The sequence below is a fragment of the Pinus tabuliformis genome, chromosome 9 (assembly GCF_031772625.1).
Source record: "Pinus tabuliformis cultivar Carrire ecotype Pingquan chromosome 9, CPIR1, whole genome shotgun sequence".
Lineage (NCBI taxonomy): Eukaryota > Viridiplantae > Streptophyta > Pinopsida > Pinales > Pinaceae > Pinus > Pinus tabuliformis.
In genome coordinates, this window is record NC_142307.1 from 1,975,894,702 (window position 1) to 1,975,914,869 (window position 20,168).

General features: G+C 38.1%; 1 pseudogene; it reads right to left on the reverse strand.

The window, feature by feature from the left end:
* Window positions 1-4,265: 4,265 nt before the first annotated feature.
* LOC149156926 (uncharacterized) lies at window positions 4,266-14,583 on the reverse strand (annotated as a pseudogene).
* Between the last annotated feature and the right edge of the window lie 5,585 nt (window positions 14,584-20,168).

The window sequence follows — 20,168 nt, forward strand, 5'->3', positions numbered from 1 at the left end:
ATTACATTATCTATGATTTGCCTGTTGGGCATGAATCCTCCTTGGTTTTCAGATATGATTATTGGAAGTACTGCCTTGATTCTATTTGCAATTATTTTTGTTATTATCAATAAGATGAATTGCAAAGAGAGATAGGGTGAAACCTGTTGAAAGTTGAGGGGTTTGCTTCCTTTGGGATTAGGGCAAGGTAGGAAGATTTTGTGTTACCTCCTATTTTTTTTTTGAAAACATTTTTCACCATTCTTAAGAAATCCTTTCTAATGGTATACCAATGAGATCTGTAGAATGCTATTGTGAAACCATCTGGCCCTGGGGCTTTGTCTGGATGCAGGCTCCATATGGCCACCACTATCTCTTCTTCTGTGGGGTCCTTGCACATTGCAGCATTTTGTTCTTTTCTTAATTTTTTTTTGTGTGCTTTAAGAAATCTTCACTCTTAGCCATTTCTTCATTGGCTAAGAGTAAGTTTTAAAAGTGCTGATAGGTTGCTTTTTTTAGTTCCTCTGCACCTTTGACCACTTGGCTTTCGACTTGAATTTTTTCTATTTGGTTTCTTGATCTTCTTATTTTCATTGTGTTGTGGAAAAAAGAAGTGTTTTTGTCCCCTGCCTTGAGCCACAAATTTCTAGATTTCAATATTGCCTCTTCTTCTTCTTTCCTATTCTCCCTATATATTTCCCAGAAGATTTCCTTCTCTCTTAGATAATCTTGCTTGCCTTCTTCTCTATTTTCTTTTTCAATTTGCATGCTTTCCATTTTCTGCTGTAACTCTTTTTTCTTTTTTCTTTTTAATTTCATTTGCTCTTGCCCATTTCTTTAATTTGGTTCTTGCAGTTTTTAATTTTGTTTCCCAAATATACTGAGGTGGTCCTGTTACTCTTGGCTCCCATGCTTCCTTGACTAATTCGCTAATTTCCGTGTTGTTGTCCCAAATTGAGCTATATCTAAACAAGAGGGGTCCCTGGTTTTCCATTTTTCCTTTGACTATTGTCACCGGTTTATGGTCAGATGTTGTGGTGTGTAAAATTTTTGATTTTATGGAGTTGTGCATTGCTACTATGTTTTCTTGTATCAGAATCCTATCCAGCGTTTTTTTATGGTGTTTTTTCCCACTCTTTTATTGCTCCAAGTGTATTTCCCGTTGCTTGGTGGGATGTCTATTAAATTGTGTTGTTCCATTATTTCTTCTAGAATATCCCTGGATGGGTCTGTGTGGTATGTTCCTCCAAACTTTTCTTCTATACTTCTTACCAAATTTAAATCTCCTCCTAGAATTATTTTCCCAGCTTATATTTCTTTTAGTATTTCTTTTATGGTGGTCCAACATTACTCTTTTTCTTTGTAGTGATTTGGGGCATATATGTTTATACCATTGTACCTCTCTTTTGTACTGATTTGCATTAGATCCGTTTGGATCCAATGCTGGTCCTTTTTGTATTTTATTAATTACCAAGTTCCTTTTTTCCATATTATGCAAATACCTCTAGATGCTCCTATTGTTCGTATTGCTTCCCCTTCATAATTTCTGAACTTTTTTTTATATTTCAGTTTTTTGGATGTTTGTTTTTATCTCCTGAATCATAGGGATTTCTAGGTTTTCTTTTGCCAAGATGTCTCTTGTGGCATTTTCTTTAACGGATGATCCCATTCCTCTGCAATTCCAAGAGATCACTATCATTATTTACTTGTTGGGTGGTGCATGGCTCCTTTCCCTCTTTGTTGGATTTTTTCATTATTTCCTGTACTCTTTCCTAAGAAGGTTTCCATAGGTTGTTGCGTTCCTAATGCTATTTCCTTTGTTGTTGCTTCATCCCTGAGTTCTTTTTTTGTCTTTATTCCTGTGCTTTTATGATATTCTACATTTTGGGGTGCTTCCTTTGACTATTTTCTGGTTAGAATTTTGTCTACTAAGGGGGAGGGGGGTGGAGGGGTGTGAGAGAGAGGGGATGAAAGGGGATTGGGGTTATGTTGTGGGGATTTGGATCTTCGTCCAGGGGTTGGGGGAGCTGAAGGATCCAGAGGCTCAAAAGGATTAAGGCTAGCAAGAGGATTATTGTCTTCTTTGGGTGATGGGGGATGGAGATCAGAGGATGTGGAGGGCTATGAGGAAGATAGATTTGGTTGTTTGTGGAATGTCTTCTTTCTTTCAACCCGTTCTGATTTTTTTTCCGGATCTTCCCTCTGTTCATTTTCATTTTCTTTTTTTTTGTACATCTATTTGAAAAATGACCATATCCGTGACATACCTTGCATTTGAAGGGATTTGTTCATAATCTGGCTGTTGTATGTGCGTCCACTGGTCCACTTTGATTTTGATAGCTTCTGGTAGCCCTTTCCCAAGATTCACTTCTACACAGATTCTGACGCATGCATGCATATTTTCCTTTGGCTCACACCTGTCTATATATTTCCCAACTGCATTTCCTATGACTTTGATTGAATCATCCCCCCAACAGTGAAGGGGAAGGTGTGGCAATCTAACCTAGATGGGGACGACATTGGGTACATTCATTTTCTGGGTCGAAATCTGACGTCCATCTATTTAGATACAAACCCCTTGTACCCATAAAAAAGGTCTATTCTTGAAAATCAAATCTCGATCCTCCTTGGTTTCAAAGTGAAAGGTGTAGTAACATCTTCCACAAAACCTTATTGAGATTTTTCCATCTATTGATGCAGTCCAGTTCCTTTCTACCCATTTTTGCATAGTTTTGGGTGATGGCCATAACCCCGTAAACTTCCCCACTAATCCATGCTCCACCAGAGAAAGTGTTGCTCTACGGGGAAGGACAGGAGGGAGTGAGATTTTAGGAATGTCTTCCAATATTTTAACAAACTTGGTGATTGATGGTATCTTCTTTGTCGGGCCCATTGCAGAAATGAGAGAGGCAAAATCTTTTTCTTCTCCTTCATTTTCTTGTTGTTGATCTGAGAGAGGCTCCCCATCCTCTAAAGCGTCCATGGTGCTCAGTCCCCAACAACAGGAGGCCACTGAGGGGCAGCTGCAAGTAGTTGCGAGCTTATTGTTGCGATCACTGGATAGGGCTACGTAAACTCCTTCAGAAAGCAGCACGAGGGGAATCCTCTTTATGACAAAAACACTTTGAGTAACATCGTTATAATGAGGGAAAATTACCTATAAATTTTTCTCACTATATGGTATTTGGCTGAGAAAAATATGAGCATTATAATTTCTCATATATGTGTGTGTGTGTGCGTGCGTGCTCAAGTACCATAAGATTTAACTAAGAGACACAAAGGAACACATATTTCCATTCAAAAGAATTTAAAAAATTAAATATCCTCTTTATTTAATTATAAAAAGTTCTTTTTAATTTATGGAGTGAAACAATTTTAGTAAATTTGATCTAAAAGTTAGTTGGTTCAAAATTTTGACCAAATCCTAATGATGTGATTAATCCGAAAGACATTTATTTACAATATGGATCACAAAATTTTTCACTCTAATAAATTAGATCTGCAATTTTTATTAATAAAATTATTATTTTTTTAAATATATAAATATATTGTCCGCTTGGGGTAGCTCAATTGGAAATGGTTGTGGAATTGAAGTCTCACCGAACCGGAAGTCTTGGGTACGAAGCTAGATGTAACATACACTTTGAGCCTAATTTGAGAATTATTTACTAGGCTCTCATTCTTTAAAATTTTCTTCAGTTAAGTTAATATTCAACCATTATTAATATTATTCTATCATTACATGAACAAATATGATTCATGCAACTATACTCATATTCTTAATAATCCAACATCAAATGTAATGAACCATAATACTACATGCTCCTTCTATGCTTTACTAGATCCATGATGTGAACCTTTAGATTCATTTATATGACTTCTAACCCTTAAGCATTATTTACAATTTGGAGAAAGGAATTAATCATGGCATGCAACCAATAAAATTCTTTGTTGACTCCGCACAAGCATTAATGGAACATTATCTTCAGTTTACTATAGCTAGCATGCCCATGAATCATGATCATAGTCCTCAAGGCATAGTCATAAGTGGTACTGACATAACTCTTATACAATTAGAAGCATTATACCATCATTGTTCCGCATGCATCAACGTTTCATGCATAAATATTCACCAACTTAAAACATAGATATCACATAAGGTTAGAGGCGTACTATTTTCCTTCGCTACATTTAATGGTGATCAAATTTAGATTCAATAGATATAACACACATATGTATATGACGCTAAATGCATATCTGTATTCATCATGAGGGGGCATCATATGTCACTTGTGACTGTCAGGTTGGTTTGGTTTTAAAGGACGCCTCCAATTATTAGCAGCCATAGCCAATCGGTCTCCATCACATTGCCCTTCACAGTGGTCAGGACCAGCTCCCCAACAATCACGATCATGTTTGTCCCTAGTATTACCACGTTGGTCATCACGATCATGTTCATCCTTGGTATTACCACGGTGATCAGGACCAGCTCCCAGACGATCACGATCACGATAATGGTCACGTTTGTCCCTAGTATTACCAGATTCAAATCCACCATACTTTGGTCGTTGCCCATAATTCCCAAGTGGGGTACCCTGTCCCTGTCACTGTTGGGCATCCCGTCCTCCTGGTGGTGGCTCAAGCCTTCCAGAAACCACTGGAGGACGTTCATATTTACCCTGTGTCCGTGTCTATGTCCGTTTTGTAGGTGGCTCATATTTACAGGATGGAGGGGCATACTTATCCCTAGCTTGATCGGGTGCATCTGCTTCACGTAGTGTAGGAATGGGGTGGCCATCTCTGCCTGCATGAACGTGGCTTTGACGATGATCTCCACGACGTCACCTCTCATTATCTGCTTCAGTACTATGAGTTGATTCAACTGCCTTGTGCAGAGCTCGGGGAACAAATTTGTTTATCGTTAGCTGTGAGGCAGCCTTTGAACCTATTTGTTCCTCCTTGATCAAATCTTCTCTTTGTAGCCTCTCCTTCTCCTCCAGTTCTCTTTCTGGCTACTTCTATTTTTCAGCAATCTCATCTAGCTTGGCTTTCCGTTCTGCACCCTGTTTGCATTTTCTTTCCTCCTTTGTAACACACGCATATATAGATATATATATATATATATATATATATATATATATATATGAAGAGTTGATCATAGAAATAAACAAATAAAAAAGCATAACACACTTACAAGTTAAGCACAATCTAAGTATATAGAAATAGCATATGGCAGCTTGAATCTCAATCTTACCCTCACGCTTGCAGCCTTCTTCCTCTTCCTTCAATTTGATCAACCTTGTCGCCTCCTGCCTTCGATAATATTCCATTTTTCTACACATCTCTCTTTCCTACTTCCTAATTGCTCAGACCTCTGCAACCCTCCCTTCTCTTTCTCTCTTCAGTCTCTCAAACTCTCCCTCACGATGTTTGGCTACTTGATTGTGAAAGACATTCTGCGTTATCAAAACAAACCCAAATAAGTTTGTCCGTCCATCCGTCCATCGCACTAGAAAAAACATAAAATAGCTCACTATATTTGTTAAAATTATATGATGATAATTTAGAAAAAAACACCATTAATTATTATAATGTGTATACAACAGAGTAGTATAGTCTAGAGTAGTATAGTACAACCACTAGCCCCAAAAGTGAAACATTACACAGTTAGACACACCTGCTCCACCAAATAAGTATACTCGCTCTACACTATGGAGACGCCAAGGCTCTTCACAATACTCCCAAGCTCTTTATAAACCTAAACCTAGCCAAAATCTTGGCTCCCAAAAGCCTCTTACATGAGTTATGAGATTCTATTTATAATAAGAGGGGGTGACTCTTCAACTCCCCCTTGTGACCTTTGGACTACCCTCATGACTCTTCAACTTCTTCACAAAATAACACATTACATTACATGATGAATTTTCATATTCCAATATTGACACTTGGAATTTCACTTATAACATAATTACAAAGAATATTACATTTTCCATTTGTACCCATGTGAGACAAACTAGGGTAGAGACAACTTGATAGCCTAACAAGACACAATACTACAATGATCTTCGTATGAAAGAGAAAATGCACTTTGAAGTTTGTGGCAAATAGGTAAAAAAATGAGTCTTTGCAGGCCAAGTGGCAGTGTCACATCATGACAGGTGGTATATTCTCAAAGCGACACATGGCAGTCAGCGCAGGTACAAGTCAAAGGTCAAATGGAATGGGTCGGAGTCGAACCCATGACCTTCGTTGCATTATCACAAAACCTTACAAATGGTCTATGCATATGTTTTATTAAACATTGGCACATTATTATTTATGTATTGTTTGTACAAGTGTAAATGGGGTAGGGTTAGCGGAGGCCCCCATATTTGGCAGCCCCGTCAAATCCAAGATTTGTTTTAACGAACCTCCAAACATAGATCTGAGCGCATATAACAACGTTCACCACCTCCACAGTTCATGCCACATCATGCACCGAGGGTTATGATATATATGGTATGCAGTTAAGCCACGAGTTTCAATACAGGTCACCACTGCTAAATAACGAAATCGTCAGGAGAAAGTCCAGCCACATGTTAACAACTTATGCCATGGGTTAGTTTGGTATTTCCATCATTTAAATTCGAACTATATGTTATGTTGGTGAGATATGCATTACCACCGGTCCAATATTTGGTTACCATATATGTTATATGGTATAACATAAAAATGATATGTGTGCCATGTATTAAAACTAATGAAATGTTTAACCATTGTGGAAACCATACAATATCTATAGTGAGCCATATTAAAATACAAGGCTATGTTTTCCATGTTGGTGTAACCAATTTTTTGGTCACCATTATATATATATATATATATATATATATATATATATATATATATATATATATATATATATATATATATATATATATATATATATATATATATATATATATATATATATATGACTGCACTTAGAATGCAATTCTATCCATTGGGATATAAGGAAAAAGATTTAATAGAATGGCAAGGATTAAAAGTTAGGAAAGGTCATTCAATGTAGGAATATATAGACGAGTTTCGTATGAAGGCATTGATGTTAGATATTCCTTTGTATACTCAAGAAACTCTAATGAAATACATAGGAGGATTACTTGAGTATATTTGTAATACTGTATTTATGTTCAGTCCTACTAACCTGGATCAAGTGGAAGTACAAGAAACTTACATTGAAGCAGGTAATTTAGGATTTCGGGTATCATCAGAATCGACAACCAAAAAGGAGAGCAAGGGAAAAGGAAAAGTGAGGAAAGCAAACTATACTAAGATGGAGGTTGAAAATATCTCTTGTAAACATTGCAAGAAAGAGGGACATGACGAAGACCACTATTGGCAATTGCATCCTGAAATGGAACCAAAGTGGACCATAAAAGGGAAGTAAAAGGTTGCGGCAACATTGAAAATGGACTTAGGGTCAAATTCAGGCGACAAGGCACATATCATATCATTGATTATGACTGGTAAATATGATGAAGGTAATGATTCTAATAGTTCTAGACGCAAGTTATTTCATATAAGGGTTGTTATGAAACATACAAATATCAACACATTACTAGATAGTGGATCTCAAGCTAACCTAATTTCAAAAGAAGTGGTTATGAAATTGGGATTCAAAACCATAGAGCATCATAAACCTTATACTTTAATTTGGATGAGAAGAAACCATAAATTGTGAGTGACTAAATAGTGTATGTTACCATTTGCAATAACTTTTCAATTTAAGGATAAGGTGATGTGGTAAAACTAGATACATGTGGGATGGTCAGGGGTAGCCCTAGAAAGCGATATTTTTCAGGGAATATAATAAACATCACTTGTTCAAGAAAGGAATTGAATATATTGTACATTCTCACCCCATAAAAGCAGATAAATCTCTTTTCACAGTTAGGAACCTTTTTGTCAGTTCATTTTTGGAGCTATCTCATTATTCTCTCTCTCACTCACTCTTGACACTTATTTTTCTTGTAGCACTTTGGCATTGGAGCAAGAAAGGAAAATAAGGAAAGAGGAAGCAAAGATTAAGCAGGGAAAGGCAGGATCAAGCAACTACAACAGGATTCATTGCAGGTATCGATTTGCATGTATATTTTCCTTACTAGATTTTCCATGCATGGTGTTTCATGTGGTTGTTTTCTGTCATGGCATGTGTTTTACCAAGTGTGACAGTGTTTTCAACCTAGCCTTGCCATTTCTTGATAACCTTGATGAGATGGGTTCTCATACTTCGTTTGAGCTAGATTGTCGAATGGATTCAAAGATGAGTGGGGTGGATCTCCAAATTGAAAAACACATGGCCTAGTGGTCCCTGAACTAGACTGTGGATCACGGTAAAGCCACTGGCCTAGTAACCCCTGAACCAGACTGTGGGTTGCAGTAAAGCCAAGATTGTGTGCCTCGGTGGGCCTAGGAATCCTTGTCGGTGAATGGTAGGATATACAGTAAAGCCAAGAGGTGGATTGATCTCCGTTGGGCCTAGTAACCTTGGGATGGTATGTATGGGTAAGGCCTGGATATTTTGTCTTGATGTAGGGCCTAGTGATCCCTAGATCGGACTATGGATTACAGTAAATCCTAAGAGACTAGGAGGTACTCAAATTCCTCATGGTGTAGGTGGAAAACTCTAGTATCATCTATGCTTGTTTGGTTCTTTTCGGTTGGTTATGAGTCCCACATTCATGCTTGGAATATGGCACGGGGGTGATTGGCTGAAGAAAGACTTGGCTCAACCAATCTATGGTCGGGTGGAACGTGGTAATCCCATCTTCAGTTGGTTTTTGCATTCATTAATGAGAAATTCATTCCCTTGGTTTTCATGTGTAAATGTATTGGCTTATATGTGGATTTTATGGCTGATATATTTATGGTATTTCTATTGTTAGTGTGTTGGTTATATGTATGTTTTATGACAACAACTGTGTATGGCTCTCAGTATGTTTTACTTGTAAATGAATGGGAAATGTAACTATCACCTAATAAATGATAATGCAGCAAAAGACATGAGGGAACAATGGCTCTTAGAGATTCTCAGATAAGTATGAGATCCCTATGCTTAATTATGTTATTTACACCTGTAGATTACATGTTTGCGATATGTTTGATGAAATGTCTGTCATGGCTAGTAGGGGTATGGTTAAGGGCTTGTTTAACTAATTGCTTCTACTTCATTGTTTCCCTATTATTTTACTGCTCTTAAGATATCATTCCATTCTGGGTAGTGATTGGGCTCTGGGCTGGAAAAAGTGGCTTAAATCTTGGGGATTCTAGCACAAAACTAGAAAAATTGGTCCCTAGATGTTGGCATGCCAATAGCATGAGAACGTCCAGAGGGCAATTGATCATAAATTTCAGTGGGACCAAGCAGAAAGCTTCCCAAAGTGTTGGCATGGTTCTCAGGGGCCCCGTAGCTGACGTGGAAGGTTTGGTTGTTGTATTTTCAGCGATTCCACTTCCTTAAGGTTACATAGGAGGTCGAATCCAACCATAGTAGCCTCTTGTTGCATGTTTAACCCGGTTGGTCGATTACTTGGGTAGATGTGGCAGGAGGGTGTTACAGTAAATCTTCGTCATATGTTTACCCTGGTTGCTCAGTTACTTGGGTATATGTGGGAGGAGGGTGTTACAACATCAATAAGGAAAGAATGCAAGGTCAAGGTAAAAGTCTCAAACCAATCAGAGATATGGTCCTTTCAAAATCTTGAAGATTGGTAACAATGCTTTTCGATTAGATTTTCCACCTTACATGCAAATTTATTTTGTTGTGAATGTGGAAAACTTGAGATTGTATGAGCCTCCTATGATAATTGATCAAGAATATAATTTTCAAGTTCCATATATAGAATATTTTTCTCCTGAATATTTGAATGATTTGCACGAATACGTTATTCTTGATAGGAGAATAAGAACTTCACGCAGATGCAATGTGGAGTATCTTCATGTGGGGCTCAAAGGTACCAATCCAAGTAAAGAAAGGTGGATAGAGATCGGAAAACTGAGGGAGTTGTACCCTCACTTACTTGTTGAGTAAAAACAAACTTTTGGTGGACCAAAAGCTTCTAGTGGGGAGGAGTGATCCAGCGATCTAGAAAATGCCCAAAAATCAAAATGATCAAAATCTCTTAAAACCAATGCCAAATAATAGATTTCATCGTTATTATTCCAACGATGATTTAATCGCCTCAATCTAACACCATATGAGCAATTTAACACATTCTGAAGTTTTGGCCAAACAATAAAAAATCCAAAGTTGCAAGTTGACTATGTAAGGTATGGATGTTGATGTGGCAGTTCGTACGTTGACGTGGTGTTGACATCATCAGTTGATAGGTTTGTATGGGTGGCAAGTGGACAAATTGCATGATGTGACACGGTGCACGATTATTTGGCATATGGTTGATTTGGTGGACCAATCATAGGTCACCACATGGGCCAATCAAAGGGTGCCCCATGGCCCTATGAGAGGCCACCAAATGGCTTCTATTTTGGCACCAAAAAGTGTAACTGATATGCTAGATCTTAATGGAGTATCAAACAGCATAAAGAGTGCCAGAAAACCCACCAAAAAGTGTAATCGATATGCTAGATCTTAATGGAGTATCAAACAACCTAAAGAGTGCCAGAAAACTCTCCCAAAAGTGTAACCGATACGCTAGATCTTAATGGAGTATCAAATAGCCTAAGTTGACGTCATTTATCACATGACACAGATTACATATAAACTAAAAAGAAATTCACCAATTTTACTTGAGATACCATTAAGAGGAGGTTCTATAGTTAAGTGAATTCTATAGTTTTATTTGATGTGCTATTTAAAGTAGGTCTATAGTTTTATTTGATGTGCTATTTAAAGTAGGTTTATATAAATTAATTTTGTAGTTTTTTTTGGTTAAATATATAAGTGAATTTTATAATTTTATTTAGTGTATTAATTCAAATATAGCTTTAATTTTTGTAATACTTTTAAACGTTTTTTATAATTTACTTTAATTTTTAAATTTATATTATCCCAGATCCATGTGTTTAATGGTTTGATCGGTACGTGGGCAACTAAATGGGTTGGCGTGTGGCTTATTACCACCGCCACTCGGCCTCGCGCAATTACGGTCTTTAATTCCTCTTCTCTCAACTTCAATGCTGCATTAATGCAGCCTGTCCCTCCTTACCAGCTTGTTCATTCTTCTATCATGACGCCCCTATCTAGATTCATTTGCGCTTCTCCTCTGTGCTCACGTCACTCCCTTGCTATCGCAAAGGAGAAGCACAAATGAATCGTTGGGTGGATTTATTGCTAGGCCTCCAGGTTTCTCACAACCCTTTCTGCAATTTCAATAGCAGCTCATCCTCTGTCCCTCCCACTGCCGCTTTGGGTGCTGAAGCTAAGCTACTTTTAGGCCCCTTCTGCCTCCACAGTATTGCATCCAGTTCTGAACCTCCTGCTCTTCCCACTATGCCCAAATTGCGCCAGAGAATGAGTTGCAGGAGGGGAAGTTCCCGGGGGCAAGTTATCCGCCAAGCCTCCTCCTCCACGACGGATTCCTCGTCATTCTCCTTGGACTTCTGCTCTGAACGATATCCTGTTACCAGGAGTGGTCGTGGACAGGGTCATGGGCAGCTTAATTCGGCAGCGCTCTCTCTCAATTCTCCACCTAATACAGCTCATCTTCAGTTCCCTTGTACTCTCAGTAATGTCTCCTTCTTAGCCTCTGTCACCATTGAGCTTTGAGAGGTTACTTCTAGTTAGGTTGTCGTGACTTCTGGGGTGACTCTGGAGACGAGAGCGGAAGATAGGCATGGCACTACTCAGATTTATAACAAGCATAGTAAGGCTTCAGATCCGAGTAAGTGCATTGCAACCCAAATCATAGATAATTAGGCTGGTCCGAGCGTCCCTACTGGTGGTGGTTCTTCAATCAAATAGGGCCATCTCTCTGAGGACGAAGACCTTTACAATTATGGGTGCTGCATCATTGAAGAGCATCCCTCCACCTCTCATGAAGCTTAATCAGGTCTGCGTTCAATGGTTTTTGTTTCTCCATGGCTCGAAGGTGCTCAATTCCCTCCTGTTTTATCGCCATGATATGCTAAACAGTTCTCATGCTCAGTCCTTTGTTCCAAAGTCAAATAGCCGGTTTCCCCTGCGTGGGCGGCATTTTTCTGGCTATGTGTTTTGGTCTCGATTTCAGTCACAGCTGTTTTTGAGGTCTGACTTCAGTTTTGATTTGGGCAGCGCTTCTCTGTTTTCTTGCCTGAGCCTAGTCATCTTGTTTTGGTTGCTGAATTACCTCTGGTCAGTCTTCAGTTTCAGTTACGATAATGGTGTTTTTCTGTTTCTATGTACTAGTCATGGTCATGTTCCTAGAAGCCCTTCTGGTCAGTCTTCAGTAGGTCTTTTTGGACAGTGTTCGACTTTGCAATGTGAGCATGCCGCATCTCTGGGCTAGACTTCTCGAGGCCGTGGCCTCTCTATAAATTTATTTTGTATCAATATAGGAGTAGACAAATTCAGAAAAAAAAGAAAATAATAATAATAATAAATAAATAAATAAATAAATAATAAAAATAAAATAAATTAATAAAAATTTAATATATATATATATATATATAATTTTAATTTAAAAAATGTATAGTATTTTGGAATCATAGCTATTTATACTTGTCTTTATACCTGACATCATAAATCACCATGAAACAATATACTGAAATTAGTGATATCATTGAAATAAAATTGTTAAATAATATTACACTTTAACTGTCTTGTTTTATAGGCACATGCACAGTCACCGCAATTTGGTACCCATAGTGGAGTCTGGAATGGAATGTTATTTATAGATTGTTAATGATTGTTTGTTTGACACTAAATGCATATCTGTATTCATCATGAGGGGGCAACATATGTCACTTGTGAGGGGGTTGTGGGGCTGTGGTAGCAGCTTATTTCACTTGTGACTGTTAGGTTGGTTTGGTTTCGAAGGACACCTCCAATTATCAGCAGCCACAGCCGATCGGTCTCCATCACGTTGACCTTCATGGTGGTGAGGACCAGATCCCCAACAATCATGATCATGTTCGTCCCTAGTATTACCACCTTTATTAGTTAGACCATATTTCCTATTTTGTTACTTGAACTGGAGAAAATTGCCAAAATTTATGAAGTATTAGATTTCCTAAAAAAACTGATACAATCTACTAATGATGACATAGTTAAAATTAGAAAAGTCTCTCTTTCATAGATTTATACTTGTCTGCAAAATGCACAAGAACATATTGATTTTTTGCAACTTGAATCTCAACTGCAGCAAGAAGAATTACAACACTTGATTCATCATTTTGAACCCATTTCTATTCAGAACATTGAAGCAGACTCCCATAAGCAGTAGGTTGATTCACATTTTGCCCCTAGTGTAAGAGAACATTTGCATGCAAAAGCAGAAAGTCAGCCTGCACTTCCAAAGCCAATCATTAGACCTTGGGAAGACCTTGTCCATAACAAGCACATACCAAGTCTTGATATGATAAGGAGGTTTCCTTTCACATTCCAGATTACTCAAAGCCCATCCAGTTTCAGAGTGATGGATTTCGTCATGACATTTCACCTTCAGTTGTTCCAAATTCTTCTCCTCTTCCACAACAACAACAACAGATTGTGAATAGCCAACATTGTGACAGAGTTGACCATGTGAAAAATCACTATTTTGATCTTCATCCATGTAAGCATTTTCATAAAGCCAATCATTCCTCAAATACATGCTTCAAAAACAAGCCTCCCGCAAGGACAAAAAATCATCTAGGATGGATCGCTTCTTGGTAATGGGCTTCATCAGACAAAAAGATATTTCAGTCATATGTCAGAATTTCTTCTAGAATATTAAAAGGTCTTGCAGTTGAGTTTTCTCCATCTTCTCACCTTGTCCCTGACAGGGGGGGAATGATGGTCATCTACAAGCTTCAAAGCCAGATTAAGCGAGCCTAAACCACAACTTGCCATACTAGATTCAAAGTTGTAGCCAGAGACAAATATACCCCTCAGCATGCCTTCGGTTGATGATCATTGTTGGACACCTAATCCTCAATGGGTTAGTGTGGAAGCCGAATGGACAAAAGGAGTCTAAGAGACCTTGGGATGTGAAACCCAACGGTCAAACTATGTACTATAAATGTATATCATATGTTAATAAAAATTGTACTCTCATGTTTTATCTTTCATATTTCTCTTGCTACCCATGTGTGTTTAACATGGTATCAGAGCAGGCATATTCTTGGCCTGCATAATTAAGCTGAGCCATTTGTTTTATGGCCTTTCTGTGCAGTTTATTTTTGCCATGAACTTCATGAATATTTTCTCATGAATATTTCTTCAGCTAAATTTTAGCTACAACCTGTTAATACCTGCTGGCGTCTGGTGCCTGAAATCCACTGTTGACTGACATCTCTGACCCCTGTCTGCCATATTCCTTTTATACAGACCTGTGCCCTATCTGCCACATTCACTTGAACGATGAAACGCTCCTCTGCCTGACACTGCCAGCGCTGTCCAAGTTGTCCTGACATGGAAATGGTCATGGTTTCATAAACGTTTCAGAAGTGTTGTGCATTCACCTGAATGAATCGCTGCTCCAGGTTGAAACGTTCCTCTGCCTGTTCTTCGTGCGATGCTGTCTTTAGTTTGTATCTCTGAGTTTGGGCGAGGCGCTTGGTGCGGTGAGCGTGGAATCCTCACCACTAAACATTCAAATCCTGTCTGGTGATTGCTGGAGTATGCATTAGAAATCGTTTTGGTATTTGAACGTTGTTATACGCATATTATTGTGGTTATAATACCTGAACACTGTTATACGCATATTATTGTGGTTATAATACCTGAACGCTGTTATACGCATGCGTGGAGATGACATGGTATGCGGCGAGCGTGGAGTCCATTGAATACGCGGTTTACAGAAATGCTATGTGAAACGCTGTTTTATAGAAATGCTATGTGTTAAAACACTGCTTTACATAAACTCTGTTATATATACGCGGTTTTCGTGTGCCTGTATAATTCGATGTTCTCCATAATGCAGTACTCTTAGCACTCTAGACTTTGAATCCAGTGACCTGGGCTCAGACAATAAGGGATGTATTATTTGTCACATTACCTGAGGATTGAGTTGTGTTTTCAAATTTAATTGTGCGGAGTGGGTGCAACTATTCTCCTCTGTCGTGTACTCTACTGCTCTGAGACAAGATCTGGATAAAAATCCAATTGTATGTTGCAAGGGAATAGCTGCTCATGAGCTGATAACGCCATTGATCAAGAGATGAAAATGTAGCCTTCTGTATTACAGAGTACATGGCAACAAGAAATGAAAAGCTGAATTCTCAAGAAGCTGAGACGGTAGATTGATATATAACAGATATGTTTCTTGCATAGACTTTGAGATGTCATCCACAGAGAATGGTATACTCAAATCATCATCCAACAAGAACAAATTTCCATGAGCATCGTTTGAATCTTCTGCCATCAACATTTTCATGCTTGCAATAACATCTGGAGACACATTGTGTGTGCCATATTCATCGTCCCAGTACATGGTACTGAAATTGTTGTATGCTTAAAACCGAACAAAGATCGTGGGAAATTTCATCCAAATATTTCTTTTGCTTTTGATGTATAACCAAAAATCCCACTGCTTGTCTAATATGCTTGAGTGCATCCCAGGCTGAGCCTGCATACTCTTCCTTTGCTTCACAACACCAAATTTCTAGTTCAGCCAACCCTGCTTTTACATATTCTCCATTGCTAAATGAGCAACATTCACGCCGTAAAAGGAGGCTGTTGAAAAGTTGTGCATTGATATATGTAAATGTCTAGGTAAATACCTTACGAACAAGAATAGATGGGACATAATTTCCACACATAGTTTGGAGAAGATTGGTTAGGCTCTTGATAATGCTTTACCAATGATTGTTGGATGCTTGCTGTGTGTTTGCATTTTCTTGGGATCGAGATATCTTAACTGCGCTTGCTCTTGGTGTTCTTGGGACTTGGATACATAGGCCAAGCAACACAGATATTTCCTTCTTAAGATTGTCACGGATAATCCCATATATTTTTTCAACATACGCTGTAAGTTGCTATTTGAATAACAAAGCTGGATACCTCGCTTCCACTTGGCGTACAGAATCCAACCCAACAATCATCCCACCAGTTCCAAATGGAAGGCCTATGCCAAATTTATTAAGGAGTCAAATTGGAGGCTGAAATACTCATTATATCCATAGGTGATCTGCATCTAAATTGTATTCCTTGTGTTGCATTTGCAAAGGGGACAAATCCAGGGGCCATTGCTAGTTGAGGATTTGAAACCAATGATGCCATTACTTTGCAAACAAATGTTAAATTTGAAGAATTATTGAGTTTTGACCTTCCAAAAAGGGGCTTGACAAATCACTGCGTTAAAGATACATTGTTGATCGTTTCAGAATTTTCCCGATTCTAACACTGGGTGAAGATACTTGATTCTCTTGAAGCTTTAGTTCAGCTATGAGAAATCAGTTTGCAGGGTTCGATCTAGCTTCCTTGCAATTGATTATATTTAGTATCTTGATGACACAAACCAGGCTCTACTAAGACTGTCGACAAATTTCATTTGCAAAGAAAGTCAAAGATTGACTCTCTTTTTCACAGTGTGAGTAGTTTGAATAATTTGAGAAGTACATTAAAGTAGCAAGTCATTTGCTACATTGAAATTGGTACTGTACTGTTGACTAATATAAGCCAGAGGACCAGCACTGTACAGTTTGCTAAGTATTTGGACATATAAGGAGGTCTATCACTGTTGGTTCAACGTGCTAGAGACTCATTTCAATGCCTATGACCTGAGCAAGTGTTTGAGCAGCATTCTGGGTCTGAAAGTCCTTGCTGGAATTTACTCTCATTGCTTATCTTCATTGCCAGAAAGTGGAAAGTGGCAAGATCAGAGAATTGTGTTATAATTGTTGAAGTTTTGATAGCCATCATTTCTGATTTGAAAGTGAAGGAGTATTTGAAGGATCCAAGCAAGTTTGCAGTTGTTGCTACCCAAGTTGTGGTATTAAAACTCATTATAGTCTCTGTCTACATATATATGCATTGATTCCTTGATTCATTTGCTGCACATTTATAAAGGATATTACTGTGTACTGTGAGTGGGTATTACTTTTCTGCACTGAGTAGTAGTTGTGATTAGTTTTTAAGGTGTAAATCTGACATTGAAGAAAAAAAATGGCTAGAATCAGTGAAGTATTAGAGTTCCTCAAAACTCTCATATTGTCTACTAATCATGATATATTAAAAGTCAGCAAAGTTTCTCTCACAGACATTCAGGTCTGTCTACAAAATGCACAAGAGAAAATTGATTTTTTGCAGCTTGAATCACAGCTACAGCAAGAAGAGCTACATCAAAATAGACATCATTCTGAACCTGTTTTTGTTCAGAACATTGAGACAACCACCCATCAGCAACAAGTCAATAATGTTACAGTTCATTCAAATAAAGTAGCAGTTGTACATGCAGATGCAGAAACTCAATCTGCACTTCCCAAGCCCATCATCAGACCTTGGGAACAGCTTGTCCACAACAAACACGGAACTGGTCCTCATGACAGTTCACCTCCAGCTGTTCCAGATTCTGCTCCTCTTCCACAGCAACAACAACAACAACAGATCATGAAATGCCGACATTGTGACCGAGTTGACCATTTGAAAGATCATTGTTTTGATCTTCATCCATGTAAGCACTGTCATAAAACAAGTCATTCTTCAAACAGATGCTTCAACAACAAACACCCTGCAACAACAAAGATTCATCTTGGATGGATCGCTTCTTGGCAATGGGCATCAACAGCCAAGAAGATATTCCAAACACATGTCAGAATTTCTTCGAGAGTATTGAACAGTCTTGCAGTTGAGTTTTGTCCATCATCTCACCTTGTATATGACAGGGGGGGAAATGATGGTCATCTACAAGCTTCAAAGTCACATCAAGCGAGCCTGAGCCACACCCTGCCACACCAGTTTCAGAGTTGTAGCCAGAGACAAAGATGCCCTTGAGCATGCCTTCAGTTGGAAATCTGGGACACTTCCTTTAGCAGAAGACTTCAGCTTCTTGCCAGTTTTGGAAGAATTCCAGGAACAAAATTGAGAACACTTCCTCTAGCAGAAGACTCCAGAGTTGTTGGTCATCCTTAAACCATCACAGGTCGAGCCTTCCCTTTTCAGGTTGAAGTGCTCCCTTTTATGCGGGGTGAGACCTCCCTTTATTGGTTGAAGGTTTCCCTCTTCAAAACAATAGGAGCACTTGATCTAGCAGAAGACTTCAGCTTCTTGCCAGTTTTAGAGGAGTTCCGGGAACTGCACTAAGCGTTCCAGTGTTGGTGGTCATCCTTAAACCACTGCCCTTTATACCAACATTTCAGAGAGCACATTCAGCCTAGTGCTGCCATGCATTTTTGCACATTTTGTATTATAGCTCTCTTCTTGGACTCATACATAACCCTTCGGATTAAGGGGGGGAATGTTGGACACCAAATCCTCAATGGGTTAGTGTGGAAGCCGAATGGAAAAGAGGAGTCCAAGAGACCTTGGGATGTGAAACCCAATGGTCAAACTATGTACTATAAATGTATATCATATGTTAATAAAAATTGTACTCTCATGTTTTATCTTTCATATTTCTCTTGCTGCCCATGTGTGTTTAACAATCATCCTTAAACCATCTATGCAGGGTTAAGACATCTCTTCAAAAGCATTAGGGACACTTCCTCTAGCAGAAGACTTCAGATTTTTCCAGTTTTAGAAGAGTTCCAGGAATTGCATTAAGCATTCCAAAGTTGTTGGTCATCCTTAAACCATCACAGGTTGAGACCTCCCTTTTCAGGTTGAGGTTCTTCCTTTTTATGTGGTGTGAGGCCTCCCTTCCCTCTTCAAAACATGAGGAGCACTTCCTCTAGTAGAAGACCTTAGCTTCATGCCAGATTTGGAAGAGTTCCAGGAGCTGCACTAAGCATTCCAGTGTTGGTGTTCATCCTTAAACGACCCCTTTATACCAACATTTCAGAGAGCACATTCAGCCTAGTGCTGACATGCATGTTTTTGCACATTTTGTATTATAGCTCTCTTCTTGGACTCATACATAACCCTTCAAATTAAGGGGGGGGATGTTGGACACCTAATACTCTATGGGTTGGTGTGGAATGTGAACAACCACCAAAGTCCAAGAGACCTTGGAATATGAAATCCAACGGTCACTCCAATGTACCATAAATGTATATCATGAAAATAATATATGCAACTCAATGTTTAACATTCATATTCCGCCTCCGCCATGTATGTGTCTAATATTTTTAAATTGTAAATTCAGAAGATATAGTATTTTGGTATTTCGCATCATTAATATACAAAATATTAATGATATTTTAATCAATCAAAATTAAAATCATCTTGGTAATTTTATGTCCAAGTTATTTGATCACAAAAAAAAATAGTATTCTTCTCATTAACATGTTATATCACCATAACTATTAGTATTAATGTTATTATATGTTAATGTTATTTCAATATAATTACAATGAATTTAGAAATTATGGCAATATAATGTCAACTCGGTTTATTTTAGGTGGTTTCAAGGAAAGGTTATTATCCTCTCCATCTATGCCCAATTGATGCAAATGACATGTTGACCATTTAATAAGTATATTTTTGTAAGCCTTGTGTAAACAAAGTTTCAAATTTATATAGGCAAAGCCTCAAAGACCAAAGTCTTTGGGGAATGTGGGTTACTTTGAGTACCATCGTTATAATGAGGGAAAATTACCTATAAATTTTTCTCACTATATGGTATTTGGCTGAGAAAAAATATGAGCATTATAATTTCTCATTTGTGTGAGAAAAAATATGAGCATTATAATTTCTCATATGTGTGTGTGCGCGCACGCTCAAGTACCATAAGATTTAACTAAGACACACAAAGGAACACATATTTCCATTCAAAAGAATTTAAAAAATTAAATATCCTCTTTATTTAATTATAAAAAGTTCTTTTTAATTTATGGAGTGAAACAATTTTAGTAAATTAGATCTAAAAGTTAGTTGGTTCGAAATGTTGACCAAATCTTAATGATGTGATTAA